This window comes from Platalea leucorodia (assembly GCF_965183815.1).
Source record: "Platalea leucorodia genome assembly, chromosome: 12".
NCBI classification, from domain to species: domain Eukaryota; kingdom Metazoa; phylum Chordata; class Aves; order Pelecaniformes; family Threskiornithidae; genus Platalea; species Platalea leucorodia.
Genome location: NC_138834.1, coordinates 17,376,832 through 17,382,919, shown reverse-complemented (window position 1 = coordinate 17,382,919; position 6,088 = coordinate 17,376,832).

Genomic DNA, 6,088 nt, shown 5'->3' with positions numbered 1-6,088 from the left:
AACGTGCCCTAGCCCCACAGCCCTGCTCAGCCATGAAGGACAAGGACAGAAAAAAACCATTTTTAACTCCTCTGTAGCTCACTTCCACATCTCTATATGTCACTACAACAGCATCACTGCTGCTCTCCCAGCTACCACAGAAATAGACAGCCTCGTCCTCGGCTTGGACCCCACTGATGGTTAACGTGCCCGTGGAGCCAGACTTGGATCCGGAGAATCGTGAAGGGATGCCCGAGGGTCTCTTGTCGTTGTAGTAGATGACAGTGACAGGGGCACTGCCAGGTACCTTCTGCTGGAACCAGCCAACATTGCTGCTGCTGCTGCTGTAAAGCCCGGAGCAGGTGATCCTGACGGTTTCTCCTGGGTTCGCTGACATCGAGGGCGGCTGAGTCAGCGCTGCCTGGACCAGGGAACCTGGAGAGGGAGAGGAGAGAGGGGAGAAGACGGGGGTCAGCCAGTGCCCCACGAGCACAGCCCTCCCCGGGCAGCGGGACACGGATGGGGCCCCTGTGCCCAAAGGTCCTCATGGCACAGAGGGCTCACAGCCCCACATACAGAGCCCAAGGCCTGAGCCCCTGTGAGGAGAGCTGGCAGAACCAGGAGGACATGGCCAGCAGCAGGAAGAGGCAGCGGGGCAGGCGACAAGGCAGTGCCATGCCTTTTGTTGGGACAAACAGGAGGTGCCCACAGCCCCAGAGTCACCTCCCGGATGGCGTGGTACAATCAGGAGGACTTTCACAGCCATGGCCATGCAGAGGGGACCCAAACCTGTCTCAGCCCCACAGCCCTGCTCAGCCATGAAGGACAAGGGCAGAAGACTTCAGGGTTTCTCTCCTCCGTAGCTCACTTCTCCACCTCTCTGTGTAACTATACCAGCACCACTGCTGCCATCGTAGCTACCACAGAAATAGACAGCCTCATCCTCAGCTTGGACCCCAGTGATGGTTAACGTGCCCGTGGAGCCAGACTGAGTTCCAGAGAATCGTGAAGGGATGCCCGAGGGTCTCTTGTCATTCCAGTAGATGACAGTGACAGGGCCAGTGCCAGGTTTCTTCTGCTGGAACCAGCCATAGCTGTTGCTGCTCCCAGAGCAGGTGATCCTGACGGTTTCTCCCGGGTTCACTGACATCGAGGGCGGCTGAGTCAGCGCTGCCTGGACCAGGGAACCTGGAGAGGGAGAGAAGAGAGGGGAGAAGATGGGGGTCAGCCAGTGCCCCGCGAGCACAGCCCTCCCCGGGCAGCAAGACAGGGACAGGACCCCCGTGCCCAAAGGCCATGATGCCACAGAGGGACCCAGAGCCCCACACACAGAGCCCAAGGCCAGAGCGTGAGGGTCCTGGAATGAGAACTGGCAGCTGCAAGAGGAAGGGGAATGCTAGAGTTGGTGCCTCCCTCACGCTGACCAGCACTGCTGCTGTCGGAGCCACCACAGAAATAGACAGCCTCGTCCTCGGCTTGGACCCCAGTGATGGTTAACGTGGCCGTGGAGCCAGACGTGGATCCGGAGAATCGCGAGGGGATGCCCGAGGGTCTGTTGCTGTTCTCGTAGATGACAGTGACAGGGCCACTGCCAGGTACCTTCTGCTGGTACCAGCCATAGCCATAGCTGCTCCCGGAGCAGGTGATCCTGACGGTTTCTCCCAGGTTCACTGACACCGAGGGCGGCTGAGTCAGCGCTGCCTGGACCAGGGAACCTGGAGAGGGAGAGGAGAGAGGGGAGAAGACGGGGGTCAGCCAGTGCCCCACGAGCACAGCCCTCCCTGGGCAGCGGAACTGGGAATGCCACAGCCACAGGCAAGTTTGGGGAGCAGAGCCCTGCACAACACGTTCCAGCACAGAGGCAGCTCTGCCAGGCGCAGGAGGACATGGTCATCAGTAGCAAGAGGCAGTGGGATGGGTGACAAGGCCACACTGCCAACTTTGTAAGGACCAGGAAAATCGTCCCCAGCCACGGGGTCACCTCCAGGGCTCTAGCACACAAAAGGGAAGACATTGACAGCCATGGTCGCGCAGAGGGGACAGGAACCTGCCTCAGCCCCGCGGCCACAACTCTGCTGAGCCAGGAGGGAGAAGGGCTGAAAACTTTCTCTGATTTGGGAGTCTGTGTCTCACTTCCCATTACTCACTGTCACCAGACACCATAGCTGCTGCTGCTGTCGTAGCCACCACAGAAATAGACAGCCTCGTCCTCGGCTTGGACCCCACTGATGGTTAACGTGCCCGTGGAGCCAGACGCGGATCCGGAGAATCGCGAGGGGATGCCCGAGGGTCTCTGGTCGTCGCTATGGATGACAGTGACAGGGCACTGCCAGGTTCCTTCTGCTGGGACCGGCCACAGCCGCCACCCCCGGAGCGGGGGATCCTGACGGCTTCTCCCGCCCCTTCCCGCCGCGGCCGCCCCGCACAGCGCCGCGCCAGCGCCCCCTGCCCGCAGCGCGGCCCCCCTGCAGCCGGGGCTCCCGGAGCGCCGGGCCGGCGCCGGGCTTGCTGCGGCAGCGCCGCGGCGACCGGGCGACGCGGCCCGGCCTCCGCCTTAAACCTCTGGCCGCAAACCAAGACTAACTTTTCAGCTGAGTTTAAGGCTCCGACGCTCCCTTGCCAAGGGCTGCAGGGCTCTGGCAGACCCTGCAGCTCGCAGGCACCGGCAGCAGCGTCCCAGGCAGAGCGGCACCGAGCCTGGAACAGCCCGCGGGGCTACTGAACGGCCCCGGTCGTGTCAGGCTCGGACGCTAAAGCCGGCAGCGCCTCCAGAAGTCTGCTTTCCTGCGGAATAGGAGCATGCAGCTTCTGGGAAGACACCAGAAGGCAGAACGCCTTCAAGAAGCGGCTGCAGCTCAGCCCTCTCCGGGCCCGGGAAGCAGCCCCAGCCACACCAGAGCCGGGCTGGCCTGCCCAACACGTGGGCTCAGCAAAACCCCGGTAGTGGGGGAGCCCCGCTGCGTTCCCCGGGAAGGGAGAGAGCTGGCCATCCAGCGCGGAGCTTTCACCCAACAGTAAATGCTGACGACATGAAGCTGGGTGGAAGTGTCGATCTGCTGGAGGGCAGGAAGGCTCTGCAGAGGGCCCTGGCCAGGCTGGTCGTTGGGCTGGGGCCAACTGCATGAGATTCAACAAGGCTCAGGGCCGGGTCCTGCACTAGGGGCACAACAACCCCAGGCAACGCTGCAGGCGTGGGGAGGAGCGGCTGGCAGCTGCCCGGCGGGAGCAACCAGCCGCACCGCAGGTCTGCGCTACCAGGAGCTGTGCCGCTCCCACGTGCGCCAGCACCACCGTCAGGATCACTGCCAGCCACGCACAGAGGCAGTAACGGTCAACCCAGAGCACCCAACCATGGCCACGCTGCGGGGCACCGGGATGCTGACCAGCACTGCTGTCCTGGGCACCACAGAAATAGACAGCCTCGTCCTCGGCTTGGACCCCACTGATGGTTAACGTGGCCGTGGAGCCAGACTTGGATCCGGAGAATCGTGAGGGGATGCCCGAGGGTCTCTTGTCGTTCTGGTAGATGACAGTGACAGGGCCACTGCCAGGTACCTTCTGCTGGAACCAGCCAAAGTAGCTGCTGCTCCCGGAGCAGGTGATCCTGACGGTTTCTCCTGGGTTCGCTGACATTGAGGGCGGCTCCTGAGTCACTGCTGCCTGGACCAGGGAACCTGGAGAGGGAGAGGAGAGAGGGGAGAAGACGGGGGTCAGCCAGTGCCCCACGAGCACAGCCCTCCCCGGGCAGCGGGATGGGGAACACCACAGCCACAGGCAAGTTTGGGGAGCAGAGCCCTGCACAACACGTTCCAGCACAGAGGCAGCTCTGCCAGGCGCAGGAGGACATGGTCATCAGTAGCAAGAGGCAGTGGGATGGGTGACAAGGCCACACTGCCAACTTTGTAAGGACCAGGAAAATCGTCCCCAGCCACGGGGTCACCTCCAGGGCTCTAGGACACAAAAGAGAAGACATTGACAGCCATGGTCGCGCAGAGGGGACAGGAACCTGCCCCCGCCCAACATCCACAACTCTGCTCGGCCATGAGGGAGAAGGGCAGAAAAAACTCCATTTTTAACTCCTCTGTACCTCACTTGCAAATCTCCCTATATCACTGTAAGAGCATCACTGCTGCCGTCGTAGCCACCACAGAAATAGACAGCCTCGTCCTCGGCTTGGACCCCACTGATGGTTAACGTGCCCGTGGAGCCAGACGTGGATCCAGAGAATCGCGAGGGGATGCCCGAGGGTCTCTTGGTGTTATCGTAGATGACAGTGACAGGGGCACTGCCAGGTACCTTCTGCTGGTACCAGCCAACATCGCTGCTGCTAGCCCCAGAGCAGGTGATCTTGACGGTTTCTCCCAGGTTCACTGACATCGAGGGCGGCTGAGTCAGCGCTGCCTGGACCAGGGAACCTGGAGAGGGAGAGGAGAGAGGGGAGAAGACGGGGGTCAGCCAGTGCCCCACGAGCACAGCCCTCCCCGGGCAGCGGGACGAGGCACCTGTGCCCAAAGGCCATGATAGCACTGAGGAAACAGAGGAAACCAGAGACCGGCACACGGAGGCCAAGGCCAGAGCCCCGGGGCCCTGCGACGAGAACGGGCAGCAGCACCAGGATGGAGCTGCCCGCTGAAAGAGGCAGTGGAGCTGGGGACGAGGCCATGCCATGCCCTCTGTAGAGACAAGCACGAGGTTCCCACAGCCCCAGAGTCACCTCCTGCAGCATGAGGCACAATTGGGAGGACATTGACAGCAATGGCCATACAGATGGGACACAAACGTGCCCTAGCCCCACAGCCCTGCTCAGCCATGAAGGACAAGGACAGAAAAAAACCATTTTTAACTCCTCTGTAGCTCACTTCCACATCTCTATATGTCACTACAACAGCATCACTGCTGCTCTCCCAGCTACCACAGAAATAGACAGCCTCGTCCTCGGCTTGGACCCCACTGATGGTTAACGTGCCCGTGGAGCCAGACTTGGATCCGGAGAATCGTGAAGGGATGCCCGAGGGTCTCTTGTCGTTGTAGTAGATGACAGTGACAGGGGCACTGCCAGGTACCTTCTGCTGGAACCAGCCAACATTGCTGCTGCTGCTGCTGTAAAGCCCGGAGCAGGTGATCCTGACGGTTTCTCCTGGGTTCGCTGACATCGAGGGCGGCTGAGTCAGCGCTGCCTGGACCAGGGAACCTGGAGAGGGAGAGGAGAGAGGGGAGAAGACGGGGGTCAGCCAGTGCCCCACGAGCACAGCCCTCCCCGGGCAGCGGGACACGGATGGGGCCCCTGTGCCCAAAGGTCCTCATGGCACAGAGGGCTCACAGCCCCACATACAGAGCCCAAGGCCTGAGCCCCTGTGAGGAGAGCTGGCAGAACCAGGAGGACATGGCCAGCAGCAGGAAGAGGCAGCGGGGCAGGCGACAAGGCAGTGCCATGCCTTTTGTTGGGACAAACAGGAGGTGCCCACAGCCCCAGAGTCACCTCCCGGATGGCGTGGTACAATCAGGAGGACTTTCACAGCCATGGCCATGCAGAGGGGACCCAAACCTGTCTCAGCCCCACAGCCCTGCTCAGCCATGAAGGACAAGGGCAGAAGACTTCAGGGTTTCTCTCCTCCGTAGCTCACTTCTCCACCTCTCTGTGTAACTATACCAGCACCACTGCTGCCATCGTAGCTACCACAGAAATAGACAGCCTCATCCTCAGCTTGGACCCCAGTGATGGTTAACGTGCCCGTGGAGCCAGACTGAGTTCCAGAGAATCGTGAAGGGATGCCCGAGGGTCTCTTGTCATTCCAGTAGATGACAGTGACAGGGCCAGTGCCAGGTTTCTTCTGCTGGAACCAGCCATAGCTGTTGCTGCTCCCAGAGCAGGTGATCCTGACGGTTTCTCCCGGGTTCACTGACATCGAGGGCGGCTGAGTCAGCGCTGCCTGGACCAGGGAACCTGGAGAGGGAGAGAAGAGAGGGGAGAAGATGGGGGTCAGCCAGTGCCCCGCGAGCACAGCCCTCCCCGGGCAGCAAGACAGGGACAGGACCCCCGTGCCCAAAGGCCATGATGCCACAGAGGGACCCAGAGCCCCACACACAGAGCCCAAGGCCAGAGCGTGAG